This window comes from Bos grunniens, chromosome 22 (genome assembly GCF_055505025.1).
Source record: "Bos grunniens cultivar Pamir isolate PY7600 chromosome 22, Bosgru_T2T1.0, whole genome shotgun sequence".
Taxonomy (NCBI): domain Eukaryota; kingdom Metazoa; phylum Chordata; class Mammalia; order Artiodactyla; family Bovidae; genus Bos; species Bos grunniens.
In genome coordinates this window covers 31,488,023-31,511,943 of record NC_141186.1, presented here as the reverse complement: position 1 = coordinate 31,511,943, position 23,921 = coordinate 31,488,023, and the positions used below count along the sequence as shown (strand labels likewise).

Sequence of the window (23,921 nt, the reverse complement as noted above, 5' to 3'; positions counted from 1 at the left end):
CAGACTTACATACAGACTTATTTCCTAGATTACCATCTTTTCAAAGTACACTGAGAAATTGTTAAGGTCTCAGACATTCCTGTTCTCGGATTAGTACTTTATTGCCTTATAGGCAAGCTGTGTGGGAAGATAAATTGTAACTAGTATTTTTCTTGATGTATTTAAAATTAGAAGCAGCAGAATAATATGTGTGGTTCAAGGATTTTCTAGAATCCATTGACAATTGTCCAGTGTATCTGCATCTTTCAGAGGAATCTACCTGGTACTATGATGCCACAGATCACATGGACTTGATATTTTTTTCATTTGCAATTCCTGTGGGACTTCCTACTTATACCCTATTTTGATGTGTTACTCAATATAATATAAAATATTTTATATAAACTCATATTCACCAAAAGCATTTACATAAGTTATATAATGATCTCCTTTGCAGTTTGTATTAACACTACATTTCACAGGAAGGAAAACTGAGGCTCAGAAATGTTAAATGACTTGACCAAAGATCCTACAAGTATTAGCATATGAACTCATAAAAGCAGGAAGCATAATCTCAAGAGTACTGTGAGGCATTTGTAAAATATTTGTTCATAATAGTAGGATTATAGGTGTATATAATAGCAAAACTGATATGCTTGAATAAAGAAATAGACCTCAGTTTACTCAGGGTTCCACAAGTTTTTCTATGAGTATTGAGTTTTCCTTCATGCATTTAAAACATGATTTGCTTTTTACAGTTTGGAATTTCCCACATTTTAGGAACCCATTTATGTTTGTTTGTTTAAAGAATTTTTACTAACTTTTTAAAAAATTTGTATTGGAGTGTAGTTGTTATACATGAACGAGCCACACCTATATACTCTCCCTTTTAAACTTCCTTCAGGTCATCATAGTACGTTAAGTAGAGTTCCCTATACTATACAGTTTGGAACCCATTTATGTTTGTAAAGGTGAATGACTTTGACCTATCATTGTAGTTTTAAAAAAGATAGATGGTTTTCCTCTCTTGGGTGGCATATCAGTTATTGTGCTTAGTTGAAAATTTCAGACTCCACTCTATGAAATTTGAGCAGAAAATAAATGTTTTACTAATGGGTATTGTAAATGCAACCTGTGCTTTCCCAAATGCTCCTAAATTCCTTTTACTGTGTCTGTGTGTTTCATACCCAGTTCAGTTCAGTCATTCAGTAGTGTCTGACTCTTTGTGACCCCATGGACTGCAGCACGCCAGGCCTCCCTGTCCATCACCAACTCCCGGAGTCTACTCAAACTCATGTCCATTTCTTTGGTGATGTCATCCAGCCATCTCATCTTCTGTCATCCCCTTCTTTCCCACCTTCAATCTTTCCCAGCATCGGGGTCATTTCAAATGAGTCAGTTCTTCACAACAGGTGGCCAAAGTATTGGAGTTTCAGCTTCAGCATCAGTCCTTCCAGTGAACATTCAGGACTGACTTCCTTTAGGATGGACCGGTTGGATCTCCTTGCAGTCCAAGTCTTCCCAGGTTCCCTAGTAATTGTGTTCCTAGGTTAGTGCCTGCAACTTCTTCAGGTACTTGCCCAATGGCAACTACTGCTGCTTTGCCAGCCCACAGAGCCTGAAGTGCTAGGGCGTTGGTTAGTTCTGGTGGGACAGCCAATGACTGCCTGGCTTTCCTGACAGGATGCATGAAGTTAGCTCCTGTGCTTTCAGCGGGGATAAGGTCCTTATAAGATGGGGCTGAGGTTGGAACTTTGCCTAAGATCTCACGCATACTTTGTTCTGAAACCCTTCCCTGTCCTGCTTTCTCTACTTTCTTACTGGTTTCTAGTGAAAGCACTTTCTTAAAAAGTCATTTGTACTAAGTTCTTGTCTCCGGGTCTCCTTCTGAGGAGCCCCACTGAATTAGGTTGATGTAATGAAATACCATGACCTTAGGTGGCTTAACAGAAATTTATTCTCTCATACTTTTGGAGGCTGAAGTCTAACATCAAGGTGCCAGCCAGAGCATGCTCCCTCTGAGACTGTGGGTAGAATCTTTTCTTGCCTCTTCCCAGCTTTGGTGATAGCCATCAATTCTTGGCACTTCCTGGCTTATAGCTGCCTCACTCCAGTCTCTGTGTCTATTGTCACATGGCGTTTTCTGTATGTCTCTCATTTTTCACTTGTTAGAAGAATACCACTTGTCATATTGGATTATAACCATGATATTATCTTAACCTGATTACATCTGCAAAGACACTATTTCACAAATACAGTCACATTTTCACAGATGCCAGAAGTTAGGATTTCCCTACATATCTTTTGTGTTTTTTTTTGAGGTGGGGGGGGACATAATTTAACCCATGACAGGAACCTAAGACAAACAAAGTTTGGCAGCTCATGGGAAGGGGCAGAGTCTAAGCCTTGGAGACTGCAAAGCAAGGAACACCACCCAACCACAAGTTGGTGGTGAGCAAGTCTCATGTGGGCATAGTTTTCTAACAGGAAGGATTAGAAACTTGACACATGAAATTTCTTTTGTCAAAATGGAGGTGATTTTTGAACGGTGTCATCTAGTCATGAAAGTGAAAGCCACTCAATCGCATCCGATTCTTTGTGACCCCAAATACATACAAATTTATGATTACTTTATGTTTGTGTAATGCCTATGACTTTTCACAGCTCTCTGATAGTGTTTAATGTCTTATATGGCTGGATTATATCAGTAACTCACATTTTTTATTGTTTAGCAGTATGAAATTCAATTGTGTGTACATTCTTTTTATCTTTCCTGATGACAGGTACTCTAATTCTTGACTGAGAGATTTACTTGGAAAATGAGAAATTCCTGGACTACACTACTTGCCTAAAGTTTCTTGTTGGAGTCAGTCCTTAAGGCTCTAAGGTACTAGAACAATCTTAAAGTTATCTTTATTTTCTTAATTTAGTAAAACGATGATACGGTTTTGAAAAAAACTCCACCCTCAAAAAATGTATTTTTGTGTAGATAGTGTGTACAGTGTGAATATAAATCTTAGCTCAAATTTTTCAATTCTTGATGCAAAGAAGAGTTTAAAACATGGTTGCTGTGGTTATCAAGAAGGTACCTTTAAATTGTATTCTAAACAATGCCATTTGAGACCATTACTTCAGTCCTGCTGAATTAGCATAAAGATCCAAAGGCATGCTAATTCATTATTAAATGAGTTGAAGTTGGGAGATATACACTACAATCTAACAGAGAAGTATAGATATACACTACAATCTAACAGATAAGGCTTAACATTAAACCATGCCATAAGGTATGGCTTAACAGCAACTGGTATGCAGAGGTTGAGGTATTCAGGTATGCAGAGGTATTCAGCTTCAAGGTTTTAGCTGCTTGTTAGCTGAATGCATGTCAGCGGCATGATGAGGTTGAAAATGTTTGCGGCCGTAGGCTGCGACAGTTGGGGTTAAGGAAGGTTGGCTCCTCTCTACTCTGTGACTCCAAAGCGCTGGATCAAACTCTGGGTAATGTACTCTTAGCGTATAGAAGATCAGAGATGGCAAATAGGTTTTATGTCTTCTGTCGATTCGAGTTGCTTCTGGCTGCATTGAGAAGTGGGTTGAGGAGGATCTGAGGACTTATACAGGCCCGATGGGAAATTGTGCTGGGTTTGTCTGGCAAGGGGGTAATACATTATCTTTATATGTGTTCAAGATTGAAAGACAAAGGTGATGTAAAAGGTAATGTTGACAGAAGAGTTCAGCTGTCTCATCTCCTGCATGTTTTTAAGTTTTGCTCATTGGACGTTATCACCTATTAAAATTTTCATATGCCTCAACACCCTCTTAGAACAGAGGTAGGCAAATTATGGGTAGCAGTTAAATCAGGTCTATTATGTGTTTTTACATTTTAAATGTGAAATGTTATGTTTTGAATTTGTTCCTCAACTTACATCTGGTGGAATATCACAAAATGAGGTAAGTCTCAATTTTATTATCTCCAGAAAAGTTTATAATTATTTATTTGGTTTTGTTTTATACTACTGGTTTGGGGAAATGAGAAAGGAGATTGCTCTTTAATGTCTAGTTTTTACAATGTTGATAATTTTTTAATATTAATCTTACTTTGTTTATCATCCTCAGAGACTATATTCTGTATCATTTATTGTGTACAGGGTGTATTCAATATTTCTCAAATTGTTATTCTTTTGAATAGAGTTCATGCTTAAAAAGGATGGTTTTAGATAGCCTGTGAATGTATATAGTTTTTAACTCAACATTATATGCTATTTATGTCCTTTAATGCTTGCTTATTTTAAAATAATTGGTCTATCCTAGACTGATAGTAATGTGTGGGAACATCCCACACTTCCTGTTCTGCAAGGCCTTTCAGTTCAGTTCAGTTCAGTCACTCAGTCGTGTCCGATTGTTTGTGACCCCACGGACTGCAGGACGCCAGGCCTCCTCGTCCATTACCAACTCCTGGAGCTCACTCAAACTCATGTCCATCGAGTTAGTGATACCATCCAGTCATCTCATCCTCTGTCGTCCCCTTTTCCTCCTGCCCCCAATCCCTCCCAGCATCAGAGTCTTTTCCAATGAGTCAACTCTTTGCATAAGGTGGCCAAAGTACTGGAAGTTGTTCAGTCGTGTCCCACTCTCTGTGACCCCATGGACTCTACAGTCCTTGGAATTCTCCAGGCCAGAGTACTGGAGTGGGTAGCTGTTCCCTTCTGTTTCATTCTTTTTATGGCTGAGTAATACTCCATTGTATTTATGTACTGCATCTTCATTAGCGTCCATCTATTGATAGACATTTTAAAAATGGCAGTCCCTAATGAAATTTTAAAATTTGGGAGAATTTCTTTTATTTCAGTTTTTTGCATAAAGTGAGAGTTTATTCAACCTTTTTTGTTGTGCAACTTCAATTTAGGTTTTTCAAGTTCTCATAAAATGAAATCACACAATATAGGTATTAAAACTGTGTGTATATTTTACTTAAACACAGATACCAAATTAAGGGGAACAAGGTACTTTTTGCTAGACATCTTCCTGTTTCCTACTCTGTATCAGCTGACTGTTTTCTTCATGAATTCTAAGGGGGCATTGTAAAAACCATAGACCTAGACCACAGTAAGGTTTAAGTTTGCTGGAAATGATGCATAAAATTCCGTGGCCAGGGACTGTAGGAAAAAAGGTGACTCCAAGAATGGAGTCTTATAAATGGCTCTTATAAATTAAATTCTTGCAAGAGACCTAATTATGTATCTATAAACAAACAAACACACAAAAAGACCTGCAATGAGCTGGTAATGGGAAAAATAAAGAATTTGAACAAATGATGACATGAATCAGAAAAGCAGTATATAACAGGCCAATGTCTAAAATGATCTGCAGCTTTTGAAATGCTCTAAAAATAATTTTTAAAAAGAAAGTTTTTGCGGGTTTTTTTGGAGGCATTGGGAAGAGATGGAGCTGATGGTATATTGATAACTGACGACTGTGAGAAAGCCAGCTGGATGCTGGCTCTCCTTCTGCCTCCTTCACTGGAAATAATTTGCAAACTGATGTGGAAGGAAGAAACAGGAGGCCCAGAAGAGTAGTAAACAGCTATATGGGATTCTTTATTTTTTTTTTTTAAATTTTATTTTATTTTGAAACTTTACATAATTGTATTAGTTTTGCAAAATATCAAAATGAATCCAGAGTCGGTTGTCCTAAAGCTTATAAAGATTTTGTCCAGGGTACCACTTGCAGTTATAAAACTAGAACATGCCTCAGTTATCTACAAGGCATTCTGGAGGATGGGAGGAGCGTGAGAAAACTAGAAATGACTAAATCCTCATATAATTTTTGAAAATGCAGAAAAATTAAAAGTCTGGATGAGACAACCTAATGAGGTTACATTGCTTCCTACCCCAGACTGGGCATCCTGTTCTTTAAGTGGCAGCTTGGGAGGCTCAGAAAGCAAAAATTCACAGTAGGGGTTCTGTAAAAGTCATACCAATCAGATCCCTTTTCTTCACCTGGAAAAGAGAAAAAGTTAATATAATAAACGCTTTGTGGTTTTGTTGTTGTCTTACTGTTTGAAATCTCTAACTACTTTTCTGGAAAGTGGTGAAAGGATATAGTAATATCTGTATCTGTAAATATCTGTATTTACTGTATAGTAAAAAGCATATTAACTTTTGAAAGACAACATCTAGAACGTTGATTATTGATCAGTGCTAAACTGATGTGATAGCTTATTTCACAAGCCGCTTTTCTGGGCTAAGGTATGCTCAGATGGCTGATAAGACTTTTATTTCAGGTAGGTCTGTGAGGGTGTTTCTGGAAGAGATTTAGCTTTTGATTCATTAGGTAAACCTGTAGACTGAGTAAAGATTTGCCCATACTCCTAGGGATGGCATCAGCCAATCCCCTGAAGGCCCCAACAGAACAGAAAAGCAGAGAAAGGGTGATGCCCTCACCATTGAAGTTCAAGGTTCTTGGGATATCAGACTATGGTACTTCGGCCTCATGCTGGGAGTTATACCACTGGCTTTCCTAGTTCTCCAGCTTGTACATGGCAGAGTGTGGGACTTAACCAGCTTCCATAACTGTGTGAGCCTATTTCTGTAATAAATATTGTCATGTATATGTGTATATTTGTATATATACACATACAATATGTCATAAGAGAACTATATATATGCGTGTGTGTGTGTGTGTTCTTGGTCTCTCAGGTGTGTCCAGCTCTGAAACCCCATGGATTGTAGCCCTCCAGGGTCCTATGTCCATGAGATTCTTTGGGCAAGATTACTGGAGTTGGGTTGCCATTTACTTCTCCAGGGGATCTTCCTGACACAGGAAGAAAACCTGAGTCTCTTGCATTGCAGGTAGATTTTTTTTTTAACTGTCTGAGCCACAAGGGAAGCCCGTGTGTGTGTGTGTGTGTGTGTGTATTTATCTCCTATCATCCTATCGGTTCTATTTCTCTAGAGAACTTTGGCTAGTATAATGGGAAAGTGTTCTCTATAGATATCAATTTATGAGCCAATCCCTAGTCATAGAATAATTTGTAATTTCATTAACTACTTAACTGAAGACAGTAATTGCTCTGTGCACTTGACAGAAAGTTGGGAAAGACAGTTTGTTCCTTGGACAGGAGGATTAAGGCTGAAGCATAACAGTCCTGGGCTTTTCCAATTGCTGATTACATGATTCTGGCAAACGACTTACCTTCTCTGAGCATCCATTTCATCACCTGTAAATAGAGATGATAATTGACTCATAAGATATTTCTCTCTAGCTCAGTTGCTCAGTCGTGTCCGACTCTTTGAGACCCCATGGACTGTAACCTGCCAGGCCCCTCTGTCCATAGGATTTTCCAGTCGGGAATACTGTAGTGGGTAGCCATTTCCTTCTGCAGGGGATCGTTCAAACCCAGGGATCGAACCCACGTCTCCTGCATTGGCAGGCAGATCCTTTACCACTGGGCCACCTGGGAAGCTCCATAAGATAGTGATAAATAATAAGTATAAAGTACAAGTGACAGGGCTTGGCACGTATTAAATATTCAATAGGTGGGGCTAATGATTGTGTTAGGAATATGGACTAGACAAGGAGCTGAAGCAGTGGGCATAAAATGTACACAAAGAGGGTGAAGTTCCAGAACTGTGTTTAAAAGAAATCGATTATATAAATATAGGATGAGAAATCCCATGTGAAGAAGCCTTAAGAGCTTCAACTCTTTATAAATTCAGCATCAGCCTACCATTTAACAGTGTGAGCAAGCTGACCTAGACTTTATTTTTGTCTTGGGCAAGAGGAATAGTATCCCACTTGTGTTGCGTTAGAGAGAATGTTGTAAGAGAATTGTTCAGTACGAGGTATAATACTTTGAGAATGACATCAGTAAATTGGTTTGTGGCCAGAAGAGATCATTAAGTGATTCAACTTTGTGATTCAATAAGTAATCAAAAAAAAACCCCAGATACGCGAGCTGAAGAAATGGCAAAACTGGTTTGGACCAGTGGATCATTTACATAAAATGGAATACCGTATAACCATACAAAGCAATGAGGGCTCTCCGTGCACTCATGTTGAAAGATGTCTGAGATACATTAAGTGAAAAAAAGGTACAGGAATAGTGTAGTCTAAGGATATTTTATTTTAAAAGAAAGGACTAGGCATCTGTATTTGCTTGGAGATTCATAGAATTAAAACCTGGAAAGAACATAACTTACCTAATGGGCGTGAGAACTGGGTTGTGGGGAGGAAAGAATGAGGACTGGAGGGAGACTTTATACTTTGTAACTGACTTCATTTAGTTCCCTCAGAAGCTAATGTTGAGTTTCATCCAAGAAGCTTTTTAGCATGTGATCCCAGGAAGTCATAACTGATGAATGATTGAACAGGTTACCACTGTGAGCAAATGCAACTCCGCCCCACTGGCAGCCTCGAAGACCGTATGAACTGCACGTTAGAGCGACCCAGCAGTGGGTGGAAACCTCACCAACTGATGGTGACTTGGAGCTGGGGAGCCCTTGGGCAGAGCTGCAGCTGCTTTTAGTCACAGCCATGGAGTAATAAATCCAGTACTAAGGGCATCTATTTCAATACCTCCTGATCTTTTTTTTTTCATTTTTCAACCAAGTGAACATACTCTGTTCTGAAAAAAATAATAATAATTTGAAAATAAAAATTGTAATGAACAAATAACCACATGTCATAAAATATTAATGATTCTGACACACAGAAAAGGATTAGGCTTATTTTTGGTCAGTTCCAAAACAACTAAGAGCAATATTTCTTATTATAGTATAGCAGATAGCAGATGCATCAGTTGAAGTTGGAAGCACATTCTAATCAGTAGATCAGCTGCCTTATAAGATCTTGATAATTGCCTATCACTGGGCTCACTCGATCAGAGATTAGAGCTCACACAAGAATTTGCTTAAAGCTAACATTTATTGGGTATTAAACCCAGTGAATCAACATGGTAGATAATCTCTAAAAGTGGCAGCAAAAGATGGAGTCCTTGGTTACGCTAAAAGCCCTTTGCATGAGTTACTCGTTTGATTCTATCAGTACGGCATCCTGGTTAGTACTACAAGACCAAGTTCCGCAGAGTGGCAAATCACAAACCAGCTGGTATTTGTTTGGTTGTCTGTAGTTATCCTCTGATAGTCAGAGGTCAGCTTCTTCCAGGAGCTGGTGAGAAAAGCAGAATATCAGGCCCTGCCCCAGCTTTCCTGAATTAGATTCTGCTTGGGAGCAGGATGCCCAGGGAATGCTGCATTCATGGGAAAGTTTGAGAAGCCAGTTGTGTAATGTTTAGATTTTGTAACTGCCTAGTACAATGTATTTTATTCTTAATGGACATATATTGGCCTATATTTAAATCTCATTTATTTTAATTCAGTTGAACATTTTAATTTACAGTTTGAATACACCACAGTAGCCATAATACTTGATGGTTATATGCAGCTTTAAAAATACCATCTTAAACACATTGTGCTTATGTGATTGAAATAGATCTTTTGGAACTGAAAATTTGTATTTTCTCTAGTTTGAACCCAGTGCCAAGGACTGAAATAATTCTAGTGCTCAGGTGTCATCAGAACCAACTAGGTGACCTATTAAAATAGTACAGTTAGGTAGTTTTCTTCAGTTCATTATAAGCTTCACTCATAATTGTGAGATACTCTATTATGAGCTGAAACAATGGTACCTGAAAACATGAATAATACATAATGCTAACAATGCTTTTGGAACCATTATGGTGTAGAATATTGTATTAATCCATAATTTGAAGATGGGACTAAATGGATCTTTCATGTGAAAGAGCTGCTATGATGTGCCATTTTACACATGATGTTAATAAGAATATACTATCACCTAAAATCCATATTAAAATATTTTATATAAGATGTACTTATATTAATAGATATCTGTCATTTGTTACTAAATACAGCTGTTAAAAGAACCTCTTAAGTGCTTTCAAAATTTGTTTTTAAGACCTTGACATTGGATGGAATAAAGTATTATAAAACCCATCCTTCACTGTGAAAATGGACATAATGGATGAAATACTGTATGTTGCTTACTTCATTTTTGCCAGGTCAAATTGAAGTTCTCATCAGCTTTTGACACCCCTTACATGACCACATAATACATGATGGAGAACCTAAATATGGACATTAAATATTTCATTTTCGCTTGACATTATTATCATATGGTTCAACTTTTGAGAATATCTTTCACATTTCTTCCTCGAACATTATTATCTTTCATTGCAAAGCTCTCCGGTAATAGGGGAGTAAAATAAGGTAGCTCACTCAATTATGAATCATTCTGGATTATAAATTCATGTATCACTCACCATGAATTCAACAAGTACACAGTGATCTGTTTGATCTGAAATTGCATCAGAGTGTGAAGTAGTACTTTAGAAAGATTAAATTAATAAAATAAATTGAGCAAGTGTTCAATAGAAGTGAAATATGGCACCTCCACCTAAGGGTAAATAAATAAATCCACTGTTTACATTGTTCGCCTTTGACTTCATTTTCTCCATCATCTTCTTGCTGACACTAACTGTTCCTCCATTTGATGGAATCAATATTTTAAATATGAATCAAAATGCAAAGTAGGGGGGGTGCTCAGGCACACATAAGTTGGCAATAATTTTTTTCTAATGGCTTCGAGTCATTTATCTTAGTCTGAAAGGTTTTTGACTAGTGGTGAGGGAATCAGAGTCATTTTCATTTTTATGAAAGTTGCTTTTCATCTTCAAAAATACCCTCTTGTGATTGCATTTAAATAAAAGGTGCTAAGAGGAAGCTGAATGGAATGGCACCACCCTTTATGATTATTATTGTTATTTTATAGAATGAGTATGGAACATGATTACTATGCTGCCTTGGTATTGTAATTAGTAAAATACAATTTATTTTCTAAGAGGTTTTCAGTGTTTGATCTCCTTCTCTGTTTTTGGAAGGATTCACCTGTGAGAAGCATGCTAAATGTCATGGCAGCCTTACAGAGGGAATTTTAAGGAACCATTTTAAATGACTAGCTAGTTCTTTGAGGAACAAATCAGACTTGAAATGGAGAATTAAGAAGTTTTATTTCTCAATTTTCCTGCTGATTTCCAACTATTTCCATGTATGGTAACATGTTTCCCAAAATGTAAGCAGACGATGAGCATTGCCTTGGCATGCTCCACAAAGTCTAGAAGTCCTGGAATAATTCAGCACTCAAAACTGTCTAGAACCTGAGTTGCTATTTAGAGAAATAGGTTAAAACTTATTTGTTAACAAGAAGTAAATTACTTTCTGCCATCTGTGGAATTTAAATTCTACATAATCTTGACATACCACGTGCTGGTTTCCACCAGCGTAATTGAGTTGAAGGATGTTCTTTCTTCCACTGACCACTTTCTTTCAGAACTTGTGTATCTTTGATAGCTTCAGTTACAAAATGCACAATTTAAATTAGACATGTGGATGTAAAACTTTATTTACTAAGGGAAGAAAAGAAATAGTGCCTTAGAACCACAAAATCAAAAGCATCTCCACAAACTTGGATATCTCCAAGAAAAATAAAGCATAGCGTGTCCAGTGAGCCAGATCTCACCTGTTTGTGCGATCCCTTCTTGTTACCTGCTAACTCAGTTTTTCATCAGAGCCTTTGCCCTACCTGCTGTTCTCATCTTCCCAGTTGATACCCATGCCACCTCTAGATGGATTCCTATTCTGTCACTCAGCAGACAAACCCAGTTCTTTGCATCCCCCTCCTGCCCCTCCTGTGCTAACGCATTCTGCCATTGCTTTCAGGCCACACCATGTCATTGTCGTCAGGCTTTTCCTCGCACTCTCCCAGCTGATGTCCGACATCCTTCATTTCGCAGCATCTGAGCAGAACCACCAGATGACAACTTTAGGATCATAATGCGAATTAGTTATGCTCTCACCATTTCCCATTCTCATTAAATCATTGTCAGGACAATGGATTCATGGGGTACCATTTCCTGTTCTCATTACAATTTTTGTCAGAGGAATGAGGTATCAGAATTTCAATGCTTCACATAGTCTTTGAAAAATAATAGTTACCTCTGAAGCTTTGACCTTTTTTTTTTTTTTTTTTTTCTGTTCTGCATCTGTCTCAGCCCTTCCCTCTTTTCCCTGCTTATGTGTGGCCTTGGCAATTAGAAGATAAAGCTTCTTCAATAGGGCAAAATTTTAGAAATCACAATGACAGGATAACATTAAAACTTTGCCATTTTCGTTTCAGCGACAAAACGAAGTCTGACAGGACCACGCACAAGCTTTACACAAAAGTTGGAGCGTGTGTCTATATATATACACGTGGTCATTTTTTAGTTAAATGGTTTAACTAAAAGTAAAAATTTTCATTTTTACTCTCCTTCAACTTAACAAATATACTCCTTAAAAGCAAGCAAAGACTTATTGTTCGTATTTTTAAAGGATCCAAATTTCTGTTACTTTTAGAAAAACAGAAAAAAGTTCTTACTGTTCATATATATACAATTTGAATAAATTACTTTATTTCCCCTCCCTGCTGATCCTGGCTGCCTTTACCAAGGTTTGTTTTACAATTGATGGCTTTGTTCTTCCCAAGACAGTTCCACGCTCTGTTTGGGTTCAGGTAGAAGTCGTACAAACACTAAGTAATGATTTGTTAACTAAATGCTCCTGAAGCTGTCTGTCAGCTCTCCCTGTGACATAATAGCAGCTTCACCTGCCTGCAGTCACTTCAGGGTGCTCTCATTAAATGCAAACTTTGTAAAATCCCAGAGAAGCGCAGGGAACATGGAAATGCTATAGAAATAATACTCTTCTCTTTGGTAATATGCTATTACTGGTTTTGTTTTTAGTTTGGTTCAGGGTGTTGTCATATATGAGAAAAATGGAGGTCACTTAATTGTTAACACATCCTGGACCCTATGTGGAGAAAATATCTTATTTAATAAGGTTAAAGCTAGATTTCAATTCTTGTCCAATTGAAAAGAAGGAAATGAGTTCAAATCCATCAGTATTTTTTAACTTGCTCCCTCAGCTATTCTCTTTTCAGTGTCATTTTCATTGACTACTTGTTTGTCATATTTCTTTTTGGATTATATATTTAATTTCTTCACATTGTGGCTTAGCACAGTGCCTGAAATACACTAGGCACACAATAAATATTTGCTTATGGAAGGAAGGAGTGGAGGAATACAATACGATGGTTAAAAATGTGAAATGAAATGTGAAACTTGAAGGTAAAATGGTTTTCAGATAATACTTGTATTGTTTCATGGTAAATACGTATAGTTTAACTGAATAGTAACTTTCTATTCCTGTTTAACTTAGATTTTTCATGAGAAATGGCTGCTAATTTTAACAAATATCATCTCATGATCTATGAATATTGTTGCAAATTACTTCTTTTTAATTTATTAAGGGGCTGGTAGACTTGGCTGGTATTAAGTCACTTGCTCAATCACATGCATCATTTTTTGGATTTTATTGTCAATATTTTATTTAGAATTTTGTGTCTGTTTCTAAAAGTATATTAATATTGTAGTCTTTTTTTTTTTTTTTTTTCTTTATGATGTCTTTGCCAGGTTTTGGTGTTCACACAAACTTGACTTTATAAAATGACTTGAGAACTTCCATATTTTTGAAAAGGAGTCTAACAGTGTGTATCTCCATAAAAGTTGATAAAACTCAGCTTTGAGTGCATCTGGAATTGGAGGCTCTTTCATGGCAGATTTCTAACCACCTTTGCTTATCTTTGGGGGTAAATGGTCTACCCATAGTATCCTTTTCTTTGGGGGATAAGTTTGTTAATATGTGTTTTGCCAGATAGTCACCAATTTTCTCTAGGTTTTCTAACTAGATGCACACAGTTTCAGGCAGAAGTACCTCTATACCTTTTTGATCTCCTGAATCTATGGGTTATATATTCCACTTTTCATTCTTACACATATTTACAGGTTTTTGTTACCTGTTAGATTTTTGTGTTTGCTTCAATCATAATTATAAGAAGGCCTTGTGATTTTACTAGCTGTTGTTATATTAAGGAAGGCAATTGTATTTGGAAAACTTTGTTGAGAGTTCTAAGTAATCAAAAGACAGTAGTAAGTTATTGGTGTCTAAGCAAACAATACTGATAGCAACGTAACTTATGGGATATGTTGATTGCACCAGGCACTGTTCCAAGCTCTTTATTTCATGAAGCAGTCAAACAGAAGTTGGCAAGAGGGGACACTGACATTTTAGGAATCAGTGAACTAAAACGGACTGGAATTATTCAGATGGCCATTATATCTAATACTGTGGGCAAGAATCCCTTAGAAGAAACGGAGTAGCTATCAAAGTCAACAAGAGAGTCTGAAATGCGGTACTTGGGTGCAGTCTCAAAAATGACAGAATGTTCTCTCTTCGTTTCCAAGGCAAACCATTCAATATCACAGTCATCCAAGTCTGTGCCCCAACCAGTAATGGTGAAAAAGCTGAAGTTGAACAGTTTTATGAAGACCTAAAAGACCTTCTAGAACTAACATACAAAAAAGATGTCCTTTTCATTATAGCAGACTGGAATGTAAAAGTAGGAAGTCAAGAGATACCTGGAGTAACAGGCAAATTTCGCCTTGAAGTACAGAATAAAGCATGGCAGAGGATAACAGAGTTTTGCCAAGAAAATGCACTGGTTATAGCAAACACCTCTCCCAACAACACAAGAGATGACTCTACACATGGACATCACCCAATGGTCAATACTGAAATCAGATTGATTATATTCTTTGCAAGCAAAGATGGAGAAGTTCTATACAGTCAGCAAAAACAAGACCAGGAGGTGACTGTGGCTCAGATACCAAACTTCTTATTGCAAAATTCAGACTTAAATTGAAGAAAGTAGGGAAAACCACTAGACCATTCAGGTATGACCTAAATCAAATCCCTTACAATTATACAATGGAAGTGACAAATAGATTCAAGGGATTAGATCTGATAGAGTGCCTAAAGAACTATGGGCAAAAGTTCATGACGTTGTATTAGAGGCAGTGATCAAGACCATCCCCAAGAAAAAGAAATGCAAAAAGGCAAAATGGTTGTCTGCGGAGGTCTTACAAATAGCTGAGAAAAGAAGAAAAGTGAAAGGCAAAGGAGAAAAGGAAAGATACACTAGTTGAATGCAGAGTTCCAAAGAGTAGCATGGAAGATAGATAAGAGATAAGAAAGCCTTCCTCAGTGATCAATGCAAAGAAATAGAGGAAAACAATAGAATGGGGAAGACTAGAGATCTCTTCTAGAAAATTAGTGATTCCAAGGGAACATTTCATGCAGTTGGGCATGAATAAAGGACAGAAATGGTATGGATCTAACAGAAGTAAAAGATATTAAGAAGAGGTGGCAAGAATACACAGAAGAGCTATGCAAAACAGATCTTCATGACCCACATAACCATGATGATATATCACTCACCTAGAGCCAGACATCCTGGAATGTGAAGTGAAGTAGGCCTTAGAAAGCATCACTATAAACAAAGTTAGTGGAAGTGATGGAATTCCATTTGAGCTGTTTCAAATCCTAAAAGATGATGGTGTGAAAGTGCTGCACTCAATATGCCAGCAAATTTGGAAAACTCATCAATGGCCACAGGACTGGAAAGGTAAGTTTTCATTCCAGTCCCTAAGAAAGGCAATGCCAAAGAATGCTCAAACTACTGCGTAACTGCACTTAAATCACACGCTAGCAAAGTAATGCTCAAAATTCTCCAAGCCAGCTTCAGCAGTATGTGAACTGTGAACTTCCAGATATTCAATCTGGATTTAGACAAGGCAGAGGAACCAGAGATCAAATTGCCAACATCTGTTGGATCATGGAAAAAACAAGAGAGTTCCAGAAAAACATCTACTTCTGCTTTATTGACTATGCCAAAGCCTTTGACTGTGTGGATGGCAACAAACTGTGGAAAATTCTTTAACAATTTTCTTGAAAATTACCAAAAATACCTGCCTCCTGAGAAATCTGTATGCAGGTCAAGAAGCTACAGTTAGAACTGGACATGGAACAACAGACTGGTTCCAAATAGGAAAAGGAGTATGTCAAGGCTGTATATTGTCACCCTGCTTATTTAACTTCTATGCAGAGTACATCATGAGAAACGCTGGACTGGAAGAAGCACAAGCTGGAATCAAGATTGCTGGGAGAAATATCAATAACCTCAGATATGCAGACGACACCACCCTTATGACAGAAAGTGAAGAGGAACTCAAAAGCCTCTTGATGAAAGTGAAAGAGGAGAGTGAAAAAGTTGGCTTAAAGCTCAACATTCAGAAAATGAAGATCATGGCATCCGGTCCCATCACTTCATGGGAAATAGATGGGGAAACAGTGGAAACAGTGTCAGACTTTATTTTTCTGGGCTCCAAAATCACTACAGATGGTGACTGCAGCCATGGAATTAAAAGACGCTTGCTCCTTGGAAGAAAAGTTATGACCAACCTAGACAGCATATTAAAAAGCGGAGATGTTACTTTGCTAACAAAGGTCCATCTAGTCAAAGCTATGGTTTTTTCAGTAGTCATATATGGATGTGAGAGTTGGACTGTAAAGAAAGCTGAATGTCTGAAGAATGGATGCTTTTGAACTGTGGTGTTGGAGAAGGCTCTTGAGAGTCCCTTGGATTGCAAGGAGATCCAACCAGACCATCCTAAAGGAAATTAGTCCTGGGTGTTCATTGGAAGGACTGGTAAAGCTGAAACTCCAATACTTTGGCTACCTGCTGCGAAGAGCTGACTCATTTGAAAAGACCCTGATGCTGGGAAAGATTGAGGGCAGGAGGAGAAGGGGACGACAGAGGATGAGATGGTGGATGGCATCACTGACTAGATGGACAGGATTTTGAGCAAACTCCTGGAGTTGGTGATGGACAGGGAAGCCTGGCGTGCTGCGATTCATGGGGTCTGAAGAGTCGAACATGACTGCAGGACCGAACTGAATGAACAACAACCTATTAAGCCTATCCATTTTACAGAAGAATACACTGAGGATTAGGATCTAGAATTCAGATCCAGACAGCCTGACTTCAATTTGCGCTTTTACTATCTCTTTTGCATTTAGTTCCTTGATTTCTACCTTCATCCCATGAGTGACCTCTCTTCCAAGGCATGTGTTTTCATACAGCAGCAGCCCTTTGTATACCTTCAAAAATTCTCCATACCTTAAAATGGGGACGGTGTAGTTATTCTTTAACGACTTTCACAGCGAATCCTATTCTACCCATCTACTTGAATATAGGACTTCACAAGGAAAATTCAGTGTTAAATTCAATGCTGAAGCAATTACACAAGATCTACCAATGTCTTTAAATTAAGGATTTCCATACTTGTTCTTGCTAAAATAAAACTATCATTTTCATTTTTTAGACATAAATATAACCAAGAGAGGATGACAGTAATATTTGCAAGCGTTTATATTAGAACCACATTTCTACTTTTGGAAGCCAGTATACTGTAGGGGCACCCTAAATTTCCACTGACATTCAAATAAGCTGCCTGAAATTACTAATATTTTGGTAAGGGAATCTTTCTGTTGAAAGCATGTGCCCATAAGAGTTCTAAATTCCGTGTAGTGTGATAACTTGGCAGGATGGAGCTGTTGCTTCAAATATAATAACAAAGAAGAAAACCAGGAGAAAGATGCACACATTAAATTTTCCATCTAGTCTGTATATTCTCTCTCTTAAAATGGACTCAATATTTTTGTCTGTTTTCCATATACAAATCTTGGGACTAACCACCTCAGCGAAGTTTAAATAACTTGAATTCTAACATTAAAATTGAATACATGTCATTTCCCCTTCAAATATATATAGCCTCTCAACTGGATCTCAAAAGCTATTTAAGTCTTTCAAAGCTTTTACATCTGACTTGAGAATTTGGCATATAATTCAAATCTCAGTACTTGAAAGTTCTAACAAGTGAAAAAGATCGGAAGTCCTTGGAAATAACTTCAAAAGTTCTTTCTCTTTTATATCCAAAGATAGGATTGACATCTGAAGAATAAAATTAGGGTTAATAGTAAACTCAGTTCTCTGGAATTTAGGTTCCATTTGGACAGAGATGTGGCCTGGAAATTCCTCAGGTGTGAGGTACCTCTCCCAAACAAAGATGAATTCTGAGTAAGTTTAGTTAGGAAGGGTACCATGATCTTTCTATAGCAAGAGCAATCTGACCAAACAAATAACTGTATGGCAAAACCAATACCATATTGCAAAGTAATTAGCCTCCAATTAAAAGAAATATATTTATATTAAAAAAATCCTTCTGTAAGTAAAAAAAAAAATTTTTTTGTGACAACAGAACAGAGCTTAAGAGCATGGACTCTTTTAAGTCAGAAGAATCTGATTTTGCATCTGGATTGTGGCCACTTGATGAGTAACTTAAAATCCTTATGCCATAAAGTTTAATAGTTACCGCCCCACAGAGCTGTATGAATTAAATGACATAATCCATATAGAGAGTTTATCAAAATGCTGCCATATATTAAAATGCAGTCATTATTATCGTTATCATTGCAAATTAAAAAAGAAGTCTTCGCATTTGGTATGTTCATCAGGGAATTTTCAGATTTGCATATGCAAATGTGAGATCATTATTGACAAATGTGTTTAAATAATTTTCCAAGTCTTGTTTTAATTGGTTTTGTATAAGACTTCCAATTTTAAACTTGGCTTTCAAAGAGCTCCATTTTCCTTGACCACTGCTAAACTGTTGATGCTGCTGTTTTTTAAGGAGCAAATTATTTCTTGGGGTCACTGTATGAGAACTGCTGCTGCTGCTGCTAAGTCGCTTCAGTAGTGTCCGATTTTGTGCGACCCCATGGACTGCAGCCTACCAGGCTCCTCCACCCATGGGATTTTCCAGGCAAGAGTACTGGAGTGGGTTGCCATTGCCTTCTCCGTATGAGAACTAGTCTCTGTATTATAATGACCATCAGATCTTAGATACTCATCTACAGAGTCTACTCCCCGCAGGTTGTGATATGTGCCCCGCCTTGCCTCTTCTGCTCTCCTCCTACTGTGTGTGATAGAAAAATTAACTTAGTTTTGGAGATAATGTACAATATGAGCCTGCCCTATTGTTATCCAAATAGGATACTTTGGAAGAGGAGGATTAGAAATAGAATGGGAAATAAATAGGAAGATTTGAAAAACTTACATCAAGCTGAAAATCTGTTTACAGTCATTTTGTCATCACCCAGATGTCTGTGATTATGTTTTCTTTTTCTTTTTGCAGTATTTATTGAGCATTTATTGTGTTAATCTCAGGGCTTCTTATGGTTAACTCACTTAATGCTCTTACTTTTATGGGATAGATATTAACTGTTATTATTCCATTTTACTGATGAAAAAAATTGAGGCATGGAGTAGTTCAGTAACCTTGCCCAAGACTGTATAACTGATAATCGTAGAGGTGGGAAGTGAACTGAGGCGGTCTGGCACCAGAGTCTGTGTTCTTAACTACAACACTGCATATCTGGTGGGGATAGTTAACAGTTACAGTTTTGCAAATAAGTGAGTTATTAATATAAGTAGAGGAATTTACAGCTTATAATAGACAGTTATGTTCCTTCCTTTTGATTTATAAAAATGAGAAAGAAAAAATTACTTGTCTTTTATGATATCGTTTGAAATCTGGCAAGACTTTTAATTGGTGACTCTGTCCATGAAAGTGCTCTGGAGAAAAGCGAACCTTCTGTTACTATATAATTGCTATTTCCCCAGCAATACGAGATAAGGACAATGAGGTTGGAAAAGAAAATGCTGATTTGGGGAAATGAATGGTCTATATTTTCCTTACATTGACCTGGTCTCTAAAAAAATTCTTTATCCTAAAGTTTTTAAAATTATTACTATTAGTCTATAAATAGGAGTTGATTTTTTTCAAAATCTAAAAGGACAGATTATTTTCCCAGATTTCGGTGATGCCATATAAATTGCCTCTTTTCCCATGCCTGAAATATTTTGAAAACTGATGACAGTAAAAAAAAAAAAAAAAAGAATTCATTTAGATTCAATTGGGTATTAAATGATAAATTTTCTATTTGCATAACTTTGGCTTCTTTAAGTTTATACTTATCATGTCAGCTTTTAATGTAATTAATCCATCTGTTTGTTCCTGTTGAGTCCTTTTTAAAGGAAGACTTTCAGAATAGGAAGTACTTAACTGAATTCAGAGTATAAAATAAAGCTCGCGGGAATGAGCATTTTCAGTTTCACTTAATTTTATATATGGTAATCTATGTCTGTTCAGTCACATTATATAGACCCCAGAATAATATTCTGAGATAAAACAGCATTTTTTTTTTTGCTAATCATTGTAACTGAGTACAAATTAGATTCCTTTCTTCCCTCCATATTTTATAACAACAGAATAGTATTTGGGAAAAAACAAAGGATATTTTAAGTAGCTCACAGAGTTCCATATCTCACAATTATATTTTGCTCCTTGGTGTATGCTTGTATTTGTGCAGAATAGTGGGAATATAGGCAGTGCTTACTGTAGAGAGGATTCACTGTGTGAGTTTCAGTTGACACAGTGTCGTGCAAAGCAAGGACTGCCTGTATTCACATGTGTTTGTTGAATTTCTGTTACTCATCCTTGGTTCTGAATATAAAATTTGGTGTAGTTTTTGGTTAGATGAGATAAGTTGATCTTTCTTTAAGTAGGTGGGAGTCAAATAGAACTATTTCTGCCTAAGCTTATATCATATTATGGAATACCTTGCTGTATTAAATTGACAATGAAACATTATATTTCTTTCCTTGAAATCTGTAATGCTTACCTCATTTTCCATTGGGGGTCAGTCTATAGCAGAATACAAGCTATGCTCAAACTGTGCTGACATTGATCATCTGAATATTTAGCATGCTGGAGACAAGGCAATCTACTGATGGGTTAAAGTTTCCATTTTTCATTCCTGTAATTTGGTCTTTTGCATACAATTATCAGGAAGAAGTTAGGGATTACATTTGGGAAGAATTCTTAAATTTAAGTCAAATAAAACACCTCAAGGTATTTGTCATAATTTTTTTAAATTTCTGAATTTTTATTATTTTCTTGCCTGTTAAATTTTATTCACTTGTTTTTGTGCTCATGTTTAATTTTACAAATAAAAGTAAGTTTTAATAGCTACCTGACTTCCCAGATTTTAATATTTTACAGCTGCTTTTCAGCCCTCCATAGTGCATTTTACTCCATTTCCAAGCTTTTCATGGATCTTTAAGCTTACAAAATAAAGTATGAAATATACAAATAGTGTTTGTCTTTTATCCTAACATATTCCAGGAATATGTTTGAAACGCTGAATATCAAACACAGTATACTAAGGATTAGTATTAATAATATTTTGAAAGAGATTAGGTGTAGGATCTCAGGAAATTAAAAATAATAAATATATTCTCCAAGACATAGAATAATTATTCAGGTACCTGATAGTATCTTTTGGTGTACTTCAAATTTATGCATTTTCATTTAAATTTCCTAATTTTTTCTGGGTAGCTCAGCTGGTAAAGAATTCGCCTGCAATGCAGAAGACCCTGGTTTGATTCCTGGGTCAGAAGGCTCCCCTGGAGAAGGGATAGACTAGACTCCCCATACCAATGTTCTTGGACCTTCCCTAGTGGCTCAGATGGTTAAAAAAAAAAAAAAAATCCATCTGCAATGTGGAAGACCTGGGTTTGATCCCTGGGTTGGGAAGATACTGTGGAAGAGCGCATAGTAACCCACTCCAGTATTCTTGCCTGGACAGAGGAGCCTGGTGGGCTAAAGTCCACTGGGTTGCAAAGAGTTGGAAGTGACTAAGCACACAGTACTTTTTAACTGCATTGTGTATTGAGGACTTTTTATTAATACAACTTGTTGTATAAAGTTTAAATTAAAAAAAATTAAAATTCTTTTCCCATTTAAGTAATTATAGACGACTGAGCAGAGTTCCCTGTGCTGTGCAGTAGGTTCTGTTTGCTTATCTATTTTAGATACAGCAGTATGTGCCTGTCAGTCCCAGACTCTCAATCTGTCCCTCCCTCCACCCTTCCTCACAGGTAACCATACATTTATTCTATAAATCTGTGAATCTGTTTGGGTTTGTAAATAAATTCTGCACTTGCTGCAGTATTTTGTAATCTGCCCTTGATAATTCCAGTATCAGAACCTTTGCGGTTCATTGAATGGGTATGGGGTTTCCGTGTAGTGTGATGAAAATGTTTTGGAACTAGGTAGTGGTAAGAGTTGCAGCATGCATATTGCAGTCATGTCCGACTCTTTGCAACCCCATGGACTGTAGCCTGCCAGGCTTTTCTGTTCATGGGATTCTCCAGGCAAGAATACTGGAGTGGATTGTCATTCCCTTCTCCAGGGGATCTTCCTGACCCAGGGATTGAACCCGAGTCTCCTGCATAGCACGTAGAATCTTTACCTTGAGGACCAGGAAGCTACTGCCACTAATTGTATACTTGTAAATAGTTATAATGATAAATTTGTATGTTCTATGTATTTTATAGTAATAATGACTAATAATACTGAACAGTTCAAGGCCTGAGGATTTTGAGGGCGAGAAAATTTTTGAATCACCCAGATGTTCTTACCTTTTCTCAAATATCCCTGCAACAGCAGCTCATGGTTATAATTATACTCACATAAAGATGATTTTATGTCCATGCTTTGCTCAAGAGCAGGAAGACTTCCCGTAAGGTCTCTGGGTTTGCAGGGATGTGGTGAGCCTGCCCTGGACTTGTCCTTACCTAGAGGGCAAAGCCCTATCAGATCTGCCACCACCACCGCCCGCCCCACCCCCTCCATGGTATAGAGAGAAGCTGTCTTCCAAGACGTCATACTCTGACTGGGGATAGGGATGCAGCTTTGAATTAATCCTCTGGATCCATTGAAATCTTCAAAATTACACCTCAAGTTCGTGTGGCTTATACAAGTTCTCTGAGGGTCCACTGTTTATGTGGGTTTCTACTTCCACTCAGATACAGCTGTGGTAATTCCTTACTACCTAGTAAGCAAGTTCAAGTGACTAAGATGATTAGTTTGTTTTCAGTATTTTCAGTTGTTTTCTGTGAAAGGATAAGTGTGAGTGATCGCCCCCCTACATGTAGTTTGACATCAAGGTATACAAACACTTTCTTCTGGTGATTCTCTATCAATGCAGTTTGGCTGGCTCCACATTCTCCTCTTCCTTTCCTCTTTCTGAAATTCTAAAAAATCTTTTTGGTTCAGTTTCCCAAGAAGTGGAATTGAATTGTCTCCTTGGCAGCTTTTCCTTTCAGAAGAGAGTCGAGAAAGATGGGTGTCATGATTGGATGTGTCCAGTGGATACTCTAGAGCACTTTCCTAGACTTTCTTTTTTCTACTCTCTGGACATAGATAGTGCAGGTATATTTCATGTCTGAGAATTGGGCTTAACAAGGCTTAGAGAAGGTGGGCTCATTGTCCAACTTCACAGCACCTGGAAGAAACCATAAACCCCAGCGTACCTGTTTCTTGGGGCCTCTGTTCTGAGTGCTGGGCCACTGATAATTTGAAAGATATCTGGAGGAATGAGTTGAAGTTGACTTCCTGCAGGAAGAAACAAAACAGCATTTATTCAGAAAACACTGAGAAGTGCATTGTGGTTACCCTGTGTGTGTTAGGACTGTGGAAGAGACAAGAGGGAAGAAAGCTGAGAGTGTGAAGAGTTACTGAAGTTGAGAATTTGTGTTGTCAACTTCTCCAGTCTCCATTATACTTTTGATTGTATTTGTATTAGACCTAAAATGAAGAAATGGGCATGTCTGTAATTTTAAGACTTTTCTTCTAGACTGTCTCTAATTCAAGTGTAATATGTATATAATGCTTATATGTGAGCTATGTATTTATGTAAATATATATTCAGTAATTTTGCAGTTCGAACAGGGTGTTTGCTATGACC

The 23,921-nt window shown here is 37.3% G+C and overlaps 1 protein-coding gene across 35 annotated transcripts in view; it reads left to right on the top strand.

The window, feature by feature from the left end:
- Positions 1-23,921, top strand: part of LOC147348250 (uncharacterized) — an 888,338-nt gene that overhangs the window by 390,157 nt on the left and 474,260 nt on the right. For all 35 annotated transcript variants that reach the window (XR_015151291.1, XR_015151289.1, XR_015151290.1 and 32 more), the window contains one exon: positions 2,763-2,866. The gene's annotated coding sequence lies outside the window, so the exon portion shown is untranslated. The remainder of the gene's footprint in view (positions 1-2,762; positions 2,867-23,921) is intronic.